At 33.3% G+C, this 12379-nt stretch overlaps 1 long non-coding RNA gene across 1 annotated transcript in view; it reads right to left on the minus strand.

Moving 5' to 3' along the window:
- Positions 1–12379, minus strand: part of LOC135965142 (uncharacterized) — a 336594-nt gene that overhangs the window by 72799 nt on the left and 251416 nt on the right. Inside the window, exon 4 of the long non-coding RNA XR_012417278.1 lies at positions 8918–9055. This is a non-coding gene — a long non-coding RNA (uncharacterized lncRNA). The remainder of the gene's footprint in view (positions 1–8917; positions 9056–12379) is intronic.

Raw genomic sequence — 12379 nt, forward strand, 5'->3', positions numbered from 1 at the left:
AAAGCCAGGGCAATTCTGGACCACTCACACATTGCTGCCATATGTTTTAAATCTTTCTTGATAAGGTTTGCCAGGTCACTAAGAAAACTAAATACGCAAATACGATATGACCGAGAATTATACTCAAATAGGCATTTGTTTAATAGAAATGAAAATTTATGTTCACACAAATATCTGTACATGAATACTCATAAAAGATTTCTTCATGCTAGCTCAAAAAGGGAAACCATCTGAATGTCCTTCATGGTAAAACTATCTGTACTACATCCATACCATGGAATACTGCTGAGAAATGAAAGGAAATGAACTACAGAAATGCAACAGCCTAGATAAATCTTCAGGCAATTATTCTGAGTGAAAAAAAAAAAAATCCAATTCCAAAAGATTAAAGCTTTATAGTTCCATTTATATAATATGATTGAAATGACCAAATTATATCAAAAGGTAACAGATTAATTCTTGCAAAGGTTTAAAGACTAGATGTAACTAAGACATAGAACTAAGAGAATTTGGTAATGGAAATACTGTGTATCTTGGCTGTATCAACGTCAACATTCTGGTGAAGATACTGTTCTATGATTTTGAAAGGTAATAACATTGAGATGACCCAGAAAAAGGACACATGGAATATCTCTCCATTATTTATTAAAACTGACACATGAAGCTACAATTATCTCAAAAGAAAAAGATTGACAAACAAAAACAAAAATATGTAAAGTATTTCAAATATTTGTCTCATTGTTGCTTCCATTTTCCTACATGTATTATAATATAATCTTCCATGCATCTTGACCAATACGAAAATGACAGGTATTCTTTCTACTCACAGGAAATTTCCAGTCCACTGAGGGCAATGATGTACTAACAACAACAATAATAAATACAATGTAAACTTGAATATTGCTTTATAATATGTATCATATATTCATAGAATAGCACATTACATACTTAAAATTAATTATAGCAAAGGTTATATTACATATGAAGAATTTGAGATTCAGAGAAATTAAATAATCTACCCAAGTTTCCATAGCTTACACAAATTAAGCTAAATTCAGAACACAGGTTTGATTCCTGGGATAATTTACTTCCAATACACTAATTCATATTGTACATGCACAATTCTTTGTTGTAGATATCGTTCCCAAATTTTCATTAAATTTCAAAAGGAAAAGTGGTTGCCTACATTGTCAATAACATATCTTGGTATGACGTGGATTTATCTGTCTTCTAATCCTACATTATTTTTACCACATGCTTGCTTCCACATTAAAAACTATGGGTTAAGTAGATACACCTTATTTTACTCAGCCACTTTCTTTTTGTGAGGACAGTTCACTGTTTTCCTATTTCTTCTTACAAAAAAAACATAATAAATATAAATAATATGAATGTATTAGTGCTTTCTGTCATTCTTTTTTACTTTAAGCTAACTGATTTTACAATCAAATTTTTCTTTTCACTTTTTGCTGAGATTTCTTGTTCAGTTTTACTTTCTCAATAATTAGGTTTTATTTCTTTTTCTACTCATCAAACTTGTCAGTTCCACCAATTTTCCTATTATCCATTTAATTTGACTCTACAGTGAGCATATCTTCAACTTCCAGTAATAGATAAGGAACACAGGAATCGCAAGTTGTAGAGAATGGTTTTTTACAGTTCTCAAACCAGAATTGTATTTGGACATTTAGAGTCTTTAACTGCTGATTTAAAGGATTTCCTTTTTGATTGTTGGATGTTCTCCCCCATTCTCATAGATATATAAAAATGTGCTTTTTACTTTCTGTTTTGAAAGTAGTCTAATGAAGTACACAATTATCGAGGGAATAAGTAGTACATGAAAAATATTTGAGAATTACTGGCTTTAAATGATATTGTGAGTGATCCTTATAACATGCATTAGAAATAATTTAGGCAATCAATCCACTCATAACTTACTTTTTGCATCACTATTTTGTTTGTGCAGTATTGGTGGCCAAGGACACAGACCTACTCATGCTAGCTCTGATAAAGTGAGTTTACTTTAACAATATGCATAGAAGAGTAAGGAAAAGTTTTATAAAATTAAAAAAATACAAAGTGTAGTATTTGTAAATACTAATGCTGGAGTTCAGCTCTGCAATAAGTGGATATCTAGAAAAAAGCAGTAGTAGAAGTTTGAGATCTTCATAGAACCTGACCATTAAGGTCTCTGAGCTACAACTCATATGTCTCTTCTTTCTATTTCATTACTGCCACCTACTTTTTAAATATCAGTACTAGGTAATAGATTTATAAAGAGTTTATCAATATTGAGTTCTAATGAGTCAGCAGAACACACTACTTAGATTTTTAAAATAGTGGCTCAGGGGATAGATTACTTTTAAATGGCTTTCTATGCCACACGTATCTTTAGCTTGTATTAGGACTCTGAATAGGCAATGTCCTTAAAGAGTGTGATTGGACAAGTAGAGTGATTAACATTTCCATGACAATTATTTTCAATAATCTTAAATCTTTCAAAGATTTTTCATAGAGAAATTTCCCCATTGCATGGAATATCATCCAATACTCTTGCTATTCTTAAAGAAAAAACTGAATCTCAAAGAAGTTAAAGGAGTTACCACAGCTTTATTTTTTTAAAATAGTAAAGTTCTAAGATTGCAATCTACGTCCAGTTATAAGTCCTAGGCTTTTTCTGCTGCATCAGAGTATCTCCATAAATGTCGCCTTACAATAAGCAAGGCATTTTATATTTATTGACCGAATAAGGAAATGGAAGCATAGGTAAATAAAATGATTTGCCAAAGCAACAGAAGGAACAAGTGAACAAACTACAACCTTTCTTCTTTAGTTCAAGTCACTGAACTACCATTAATAATTAAAGTGAATCATTTGTGAACAGCATCAAGTTATTTCTTGATTTTTTTTTTTTTACATTGTCTGGCAATTTCAACTTTTCAAATGGAATGTAGAGTCCATTTACATTTAAAGTAAGTATTGTTATTTTTGAATTAATTCTATCATAATGCTAATTTTTTTCTTTTGGGATCATTTGCTCTTTATTCTTCACCTGTGTATATAAAGTTACTTATGTATTATACAAAATTATTCTATTACTTTATTTATTTAGTTAGTTTTTATTGTACTTTAAGTTGTGGCATACATGTGCAGAACATGCAGGTTTGTTACATAGGTATATATATGCCATGATGGTTTGCTGCAACCATCAACCCATCATCTACATTAGGTATTTCTCCTAATGCTATCCCTCCTCTAACCCTCTACACCATGACATGCCTTGGTGTGTGATGTTCCCCTCCCTGTGTCCATGTGTTCTCATTGTTCAACTCCCACTTACGAGTGAGAACATGTGGTGTTTGGTTTTCTGTTCTTGTGTTAGTTTGCTGAGAATGATGGTTTCCAGCTGCATCCATGTCCCTGCAAAGGACATGAACTCATCCTTTTTTATGGCTGCATAGTATTCCATGGTGTATATGTGCCACATTTTCTTTATTCAGACTATTATTGACAGGCATTTGGGTTGGTTCCAAGTCTACGCTATTGTGAACACTGCTGCAATAAACATACGTGTGCATGTGTCTTTGTAGTAGAATGATTTATAATCCTTTGGGTATATACTCAGTAATGGGATTGCTGGGTCTAATAGTATTTTTGATTCTAGATCCTTGAAGAATTGCCACATTGTCTTCCACACTGGTTGAACTAATTTACACTGCCACCAACAGTGTAAAAGTGTTCCTATTTCTCCACATCCTCTCCAGCATCTGTTGTTTCCTGACTTTTTAATCATCGCCATTCTAACTGACATGAGATGGTATCTCATTGTGGTTTTGATTTGCATTTCTCTGGTGACCAGTGATGATGAGCATTTTTTCATGTGTCTGTTGGCTGTATGAATGTCTTCTTTTGTGAAGTGTCTGTTCATATCCTTTGCCCGCTTTTCATGGTGTTTTTTTTTTTTTTTTTTTTTTGTCTTGTAAATTTGTTTAAGTTCTTTGTAGATTCTGGATATTAGCCTTTTTCAGATGGATAAGTTGCAGAATTTTTCTCTCATTCTGTAGCCTGTCTGTTCACTTTGATGATAGTTTCTTTTGCTGTGCAGAAGCTTTTTAGTTTGATTAGATCCCATTTGTCAATTTTGGCTTTTGTTGCCATTGCTTTGGGTGTTTTAGTCATGAAGTCTTTGTCCATGTTGCTTGGCTATAGTTTTGTATTGCTATTGATTTTTTCAGGGATTTTAATATGCATTTTTACCTTTTTACAGTCTATATTGAATTAATAATATTTCATTTCACAAAAATATAAGAATCTTATACAATTCTAATCCAACTTAAAAACTCTTCCACTTTGGGCTATTGTTGCCATATATTTTATTTGTAAATAACCTTTAAACTCCACAGTAAAACTATTTTTCTTTAAACATCCAATTGAATCTTAAAGAACTTATGAAAAAGTATTTTTATACATATCCACAAATCATCGTTTCTAAGACTCTATTTTCTTACCAAATATCCATAACGTAATTACTTCCTCAAACCTGAAAAATGTACCCTAACACTTTTGTCAGCAAAAAAACTGAAAATAAATTATGTAAACTTTGGTTTGTATCAACACGCCTTTAGTGTGCCTTCTGCAGCTCCACTAGGTTAACAGCTTATCTTGCTCTTGTGTACTTTTCTAAAGGTGTTTTTCCGTTGTCTTCTGGCTCCTATTGTTTCAATTTAGACATTGATTCTGTTTGCATTTTATACCACTGACGTATCATTTGTTTTTCTCTGACTGCTTTTAAGAATTTTTATTTATCCTTGTTTTTGAGCAATTTGACTATCATTTACCTCAGGGTATGTGTGTATATACATATGTGTGTGTGTGCATGTGTGTGGGGTGTGTATGTGTGTGTGTATTCTCTATTTATCCTACTTTGGAGTTGACTCTTCTAATCAATATTTTAAGTCACTGAAGAATATTTTTAAAATTTTTCCAGTCCAAACTTCTCCCTAGTCTGTCCTTCTGATACTGCAATTACATGTAGATTCAGCCACTTAAAAATGGTCACTGAATCTCTGAATTTAATTAAATTCATTGAATTATTGAATTCATTTTTATTATATTTATTTTACATCTGTGCTTCTGCTTGAATTATTCCTATATTTGTTTTTCTTCAAATTTTCTGGTCCTTTCTTTTTTTAATTCAAGTTGCCATTTATTTAAACCATTTGTATACGTAATTTTTTCCATTATAAGCACTGATTTTAGTTTTTTATTTGACATAGTTTTCAGGTACCTCCTAAAATCACTCATCTTTATTCCAGCATATCAGTCCATCCTATTACTTTCTTGAATATTTAGCATAGATGGTTCAAAGGCCTTATCTATTAATTCCAATATGCACTTTATCTGTGGATTTTGTATTATTGACTGGATTTCCTGCTGACATAATTTATCTTTCCCTGATGCTATACATGTCTAGAAATGCTGTTGTATTTTAGACATTGTGCATAGTATATACAAGTTGAATTATTTTATTGCTCTTCAAACATGTTGATTTTTTTTTTTCCTCTCAGGCACTTACATTACTGGGATTACATTTATATTTCAAAATGTAGATTTCACTAAATTGTTAGGACAGGTTAACTATGGTTTTGTTCTTAGTTCTGGGAAAATTTCTTAGTCCACAGAACTAGTCTTTATTACTGAAGTTGGCCTATCTATGATAGTAACAGAAAGCGGTAAGAAGTTAATGAGCCTCTGGCATGAAAGCAATCAAATTGCAAATTGTGTCCTACTTAATTAGCCATTAGCACATACCTCTGCTCACGTTTTTCAGTTAGAGAACTGTGCTTTTGCCCTGAAATCTCCAAAGTCTCATCTCATGCATGGGTGAATTAACAGAGAGTCAAGATTTTAAATAGATTTTGAGCAAAGATATTAGGGATACCTTATCACTATGGGGAATCCCAAAATCTAGCTTCTCTCTAATTCCTCAGGTAAAAAGGATTATAGCTTTCTAAGTGAGTTTAATTTGTTGCCGGAAAAAAACAGTTCCTTCAGAAGAAAAACTGTATAAACATAAATCTCACCTTGTATGAGTAAAAATATTGCTTTCTAGGGTCAAAATCCCTTCAGTTCTGGTTTGCCTGTGATACCATTAAAATACTTTGAAACAATAATAATAACAGAGTGAAGTAATTACGTTATTTCCAACAGTAGCAATGTTTTATTATGTTACATTTACACAGGTATTGCATTTGATTTATACAAGTTTTGTCCAGTGTTTTATCATTTTTATAGTCATGAGGGTTATTCTAATATCACCCATTTTGCCTTTACCAGAAGTTAGAAACCTTTTAGATCTTAATTTATGCTCTTGCCTTCTTTTGGTTGAGGATATTTAATCATTTTTATCCTTCCATTTATAATGTGATATCTTTAGGCTATTACAGTGGTCCAAAGGTAAGCATATCCATGAAAAGGGAGAGAAGCCAAGAACTAAGATCATTCTCAAGCTAATAATATGCCCTTGAAAAAAAACAAAACAAAACAAAACTGAAGGTTGAGTACAGTTAAATTTCCTTCCCTGAAATCTGGAAACGCATTTTCCCTTTTATTGATACTACAATTTTGCTTTGCCAATAGTTTATAAAATGCATTACTGTAAAAACAAACAAACACAAATTTCATTCAAAAGGAAAAAAATAAAAGTTTTTGAGAGATTTAAACATTTGAATATTATGGTCTGGACGGAAAAGTCACATAAAAAGGGAGAAATAAGAAAACAGAAGAAGAAAGAAAAACACTGGAATGATAGTTGTTTTAAATCTGAGAAACCAAGGTAAAAATTCTGTTTTGTTGGCCTGGGAGGATATTGACTTTTGAGGAGAAAAGTTCTTTCTCATTTGGAAGGCTCTTCAACATTACTTGAAGAATATCTCCTTTTGTGATCACTTCCCGTCTCTTTTCAGATTTCCCACTGAAAAGGAATTACCTTCCCAGGCCACTGAATATATCCTAGTCAAGTAGGTCTTGTCTGAACATGACTGGTATTACCCACCTCTCTGATTCTGTCAGTCAAGTGCCTCTTTAGAGAGAAAGAGCTACATTGTATTTCAAAAATAATCCAGGAACGAAATCCTTTCTAATTAATTGACTTTTAGATCAATAAGAGAAAAATTTTCAGGTGCTCTGTATAATCCAATATTTGGTATTTGGCTCATGAGTTTCATAAATTAGTAAATAAATCCAAATAAGAAAAAACTTTGTTATAATCACAGAATATAAATAAGTAATAGCTAGCTGAAATGCCAAAAATTTTGTTTCAAAATAAAGAAATATGGAAGAGACTTATTAGGAGGAAATACCATATGATAAATTGTTTAAATTAACTAGTGTTTGATATGTTGACTTTCAGAATAATCAAATTTGTAGTCATAAAAACCAGGCCAGTCTTTAGATAATGATTAAATAGGTACTACATTTTAAAAGATGTTTTCTCTTTTAATGTAAGTTGGTAAAGTTTTAATATCTTCTTCAATGTGTGTGAAAATAACGAGTAATTCAACCTTAAATACTTTGGTTCCTTGCTTGTAAGCCTTAAGTTTCACTGTCCTTTGACTTCTCTTAGCCTGTCTCAGAAATAAAGCCTTTAGAACTCTAGTTTCAATTACTGGTGTGAGTGGAGTGTCAGTAAGAAAGTGAAAAAAAGACTGAAAATAATTAAGTTAAAATCATCTATTAATTAGTGAATGTGCCAATGTTTTCCAAAGCCTCAATGATGTGGGTAAACCCAATAAAACATAAAGTCTTACTAAGGAGACATGCTAACTTTTCTGAAAAAGTAGCTCCCTGAGTCCTCCTAGTTCCCAACACAGACATTTATTGATTTTATTATATCAGACATTATATCATTAATGTTTCAAGAGGTGTTTGAAATAATTCTCAAGAAAGACAATTCAAGCTGTTTTCCCTCTCAGGGTGATGGTAGTAGTAACACTTTATTTTTATGATGAAAATAATTCCCTTTCTACACTTGCTCTTGAATGGTGTCAGAGATCACGTGCCTGACTTTATGATTGCTAAAAAGATATGGACAATATATCCCCATACTTATATGTTTAGTTTACACACAAAGACTGTATATAAAGGCAGTAGCCTATATATAAAGGTAAGTGATAGAGATGGCAAAGTTGGGAGATGGCTACTTTTCTCTAACCTTCATAAATTCTCTTCTTACTACAAGCCCCTCTTCCATGAATTCTAGATTCCCAATAGGTCTCATTATGTGTCTTATGAAACTAACCTTCATAAGTAATCTAGAAGTGGCAGACTTTGACTTTAGTGGTACATTTGCTTCTCATAAGTTTTAATCCTGTTTGTCATTGCTACAAAGCTTGATCTTGACAGTAAATTTTTTTTCTTGAACTTGCCCACACTAAAAATATGAAGAATGGTTTCACATTCTACCATTTAAATAACCTGTACATTTTGATTATTCCTGGAAATTCAGGGAATGAGACTGTGATGATGGAATTTCCATTATAATGCTGAATGAATTGGGAAAAATAATTCTTCATTTTGTCTTTTATATCACACAGATATCCATTTATCCTATTTGCCTTTAAAGTTAACTCTGCTTAAATGTTTTATTCCAGCTCTACTATTGTATCAACTAATTCAACTACTTTCTAATCACTTAAAGGAAGAAAAGGAAAGAAAATATTGTAATTGACTCAAATAACATCCTAAAATTGCTGTAGCCTTTTCCTTATAAAACGTAATTTCCCTTAGATCACTATGACAGAGTGTTGCATTCACGGGTAGGTGAGTGTGTGCACATACATACAAGTGCCCAAGTTAATGCTCCCAGTAGGCTAGGATGAAAAGTACTGAATTCTGTAGGTGGTGATGAAGCCAGTACCTTACCACTTTGCCCCTTCAAAGATTCTCTTCCTCTTACTCCTTTAACCACCAGCCCATCAGAAGACAAATACTCTGGGCTGCATCTGCAAGAGTGGACCACGCTGTCAGCTGTGTTTGCTCTCAGTGCAAAAGCCACCTGAATAATATGGGAAACAAAATCAAGAAAGAGTATGTGTAGAAATAATAGTAATTGGATTTATTCCATAGCTAAATAGAACAAATATATATATATATACACAACACTGTTCACATCTATCAGAATGGCTATTACAAGCAGACTAGTAGTTATTGGAATCACAACCACAGATACATGACCCTCCAACAAAGAGCAAGGTCATATAACTTTTAGAAAATAAAATATTGTAGAAATCTAGTAAACATTTTAAAATTAATAAATTCTAATTTCTATGACTATATTGATATTTTATTAAAAAGTGTAATGCATGTATACATAATAGATACCATTTTTTGAGAGCTATGAAATGTCTGACACAGATCTTCATAGGTGTTTCATATGCATGCATTATCCCTTGTAATATTTCTAGCAATATCCCCATTTTTCATGTAAGGAAATTGTGACAAAGGTAGGTAAAGTGATTCATTCAAAGGCATAGAACTAGTAAGTTATGAAAACAGAATCTGAACTCAGACTGACTGAGTCACAATCCACTTGTTTACATATTAGTGATGTAAGCTTTCCATATAGTACATCAATTTATTCTTGATCAATATGTCTTGATCAATTTATCAAACAGAAAAACAAATTTTTAGATAGACAATTTTGAACTACAGTTAAATCTGAAAGTAAAAGACTACAAGACTAAATTAAATATAGCTTATTTTCCTACTCCTTGCCTTTAAAACTTAAATATGTATTTTTAAAACATTTATCGATTGTACAAATAATTACATAAAAACTAGCTCATCTACTAGGTTATTTAAACAAAAGATCATGCTTTAAATTTTCACTTGTTGTAAGGCAATCTGCTTATGTAAAAACTGCTTTGATTTGATGACAGGCAATTTGGGGCTACAGGAAACTCCTTAATATCCAGCAGTTTCTATATGTATTAGACCTTAAGTTGGTGAGGAAATAATGAAAGCACTGAGAAAAATCCAGCTACCCTCATTCAAATGCAAATCTTACTAATCTAATTCCAAACTAGGTTCCTAGAATATATTCCTTTTTCATTTTGTGTGCATGTAGCAACCCTGTTTTTATTTCCTTAACGTAAACCCTCTACCAGTTAAATATTTTAAACTTCTCTTTGGATGGATGTTAGAAAAGTGGGCCTTCCACAAGCACAGCATTGTATAATGAACTTAGATTCAGATGTTCTTGAATGAACTAGTGATTCCAGCAATCCACCTCAAGGGTCTGGGTTGTGAATATTAACTGTGTCACTCCCATGGTGGGGTGGGGAGAGATGGTATTACAGGTAATTGTGGCAAATTATTTTCTCTTCTAGATTTTCTTCTTCTAATTTTGGATGGGGGAGACTGGTGTGGATGATGTGCTTTCTAAAGTTATATTTAGAATGAAGTTTCTATAATTTCTATATGATTTAGCCTTATAAAAATTTTTACTTTCTCAAAAGAATAACTGTCCTTTTAAGGATAAAGCAGCTGAAATCTAGCAAGCTGAAAAGGCTTACTGAGCAGCTTGGATGATCAGCAGCAATACTGAAACGGGAGGAGTTTTCCCTTATCCAGCTTGCAGGGCGTGCAATGAGGTGTGACTTGCTTCTTAGGAGCTCTGCAGCTCAAACTCCTAGGGGGAGCAGGCAGATGGGTAGGTCTTAAGGAGTGTAGGCTCCGACCCCAAGTGCAGTGTCCAGGATTAAGTGTTTACAGCTTCTGAAACCCCAGTGGGCATGTGGTACAGTGTGCTCTTTCAGCTTTGCCATCTGCAGGTAGCTTGTGTTAATAAGTTCAATTACACCTTCTGCCTTATTGCAAAGACAGAGGGCTTTCTGCATCCCAGGGTTCCTTCCCTAGTGTAGCAGAAAAACTGGATCACACGTGGGCTTGGAAAATGAATACAAGGTTTTTTTGAGTGTTGGAAGCTCTCAGCAGATGGATGGGAGCCAGAAGGTGGTCGTGCCCTGGAATCCTGCCACTCAGTGTCCTGGCTCTCTTCCCACTGTCCTAGGCCGAATTTCCCTCGGAGTCCACTTTGTTCCACCATCCACGGCATGCTGGCCTCTGTCAGCGTGTTCCTCTTGTTGTCCATCCACTTGTGTCTGTTCCTGCTAGATTCTCAGGGTTTTTGGAGGCACAGGATGAGGGCATGGTGGGCCAGGGTGGTCTTGGAAAATGCAGTATTTGGGCCGGGAAACAGAAGTGTCTGTCCTTACTTAGGTCCGTGGGCACAGGACTGAGGGTGGAGCCCTTACCAGGGAGGCCGCACTTCTCTGCCCATCACTACCCTACCCCTTTAAGCCAGTATCAATACTGTACTAGCCACCAGCCTCTGGATTCCCACTCCAATGCCCTGTTGAAGTTTAGCAGCATTATACACAATTTCTTATTTTAGTTTTAGTAGTTTTATAGGAAGAACATTCTTTAAATGAAGTTATTGAGACAGTTTCCTTTTGTTTTACATTGCGATGCTAATGTATTTTTACCATCAAAATTTATAAAAATTTTTGACAATTAGCTAGCTCCAAGTCAGTCATTTGAAACTTTATTAATCAATCCCTTATGTACATTTCACTATATTTTTGGCAGAGTCCTAACCTCTTTGCAAATATTGTCACATTTAATTCTCATAATAACCCTATGTTGTAGGACATTATCATAGATCCATTCTACATTGAGGAAAGCTGAGAAACAAAAAAGTTTAAATGACTTCTAATTAAATAATTTTGTACTCAAAGTCACAGGGACAGTAGAAGAAGCAGCCTGGATTCAAACCCTGACGGATTGACTCACCTAATCTATGCCTGTCCAATATGGGAGCAAGATAATAGGAAAATTCTAGTTAAAAAGTTTCAAGTAATGAAAATCTCATTTAAAAAATATTTTTTTTCTATCTCAAAAAGATGAAGATATTATTTCAAATTAAAAAGGTATTCTTCTGCACAAGTAACCTCATCCATGGCAAATATGTCATTTATGTTCAAAAAGAGCATACAGGCAGGCACCGAAATTCTGCTGTCAGTAATGTGTTTTGTGTTGATTGTTTCTAACATATTGATATGAGTGTGTTTACTAGATAGACTGAATTCATAAAGTGGAAGAGATAAAAAAAATAAGATTTTCAATGTTTTCATAGGGTAGGTTCACCTAGAAAGGGAAAGCAAACATCATGGGGAATGGGGTATCCATCTCCTCAAGTATTTATTCCATGCCTATCAAAACATGTCATGTACTCCATGAATATATATACCTACTATGTACCCACAAAATAAATAATAAAAAAATTATAAATGTGAAAAAAGAAAGGGGAAACCAACAA

This window comes from Macaca fascicularis, chromosome 9, assembly GCF_037993035.2.
Source record: "Macaca fascicularis isolate 582-1 chromosome 9, T2T-MFA8v1.1".
NCBI lineage: Eukaryota > Metazoa > Chordata > Mammalia > Primates > Cercopithecidae > Macaca > Macaca fascicularis.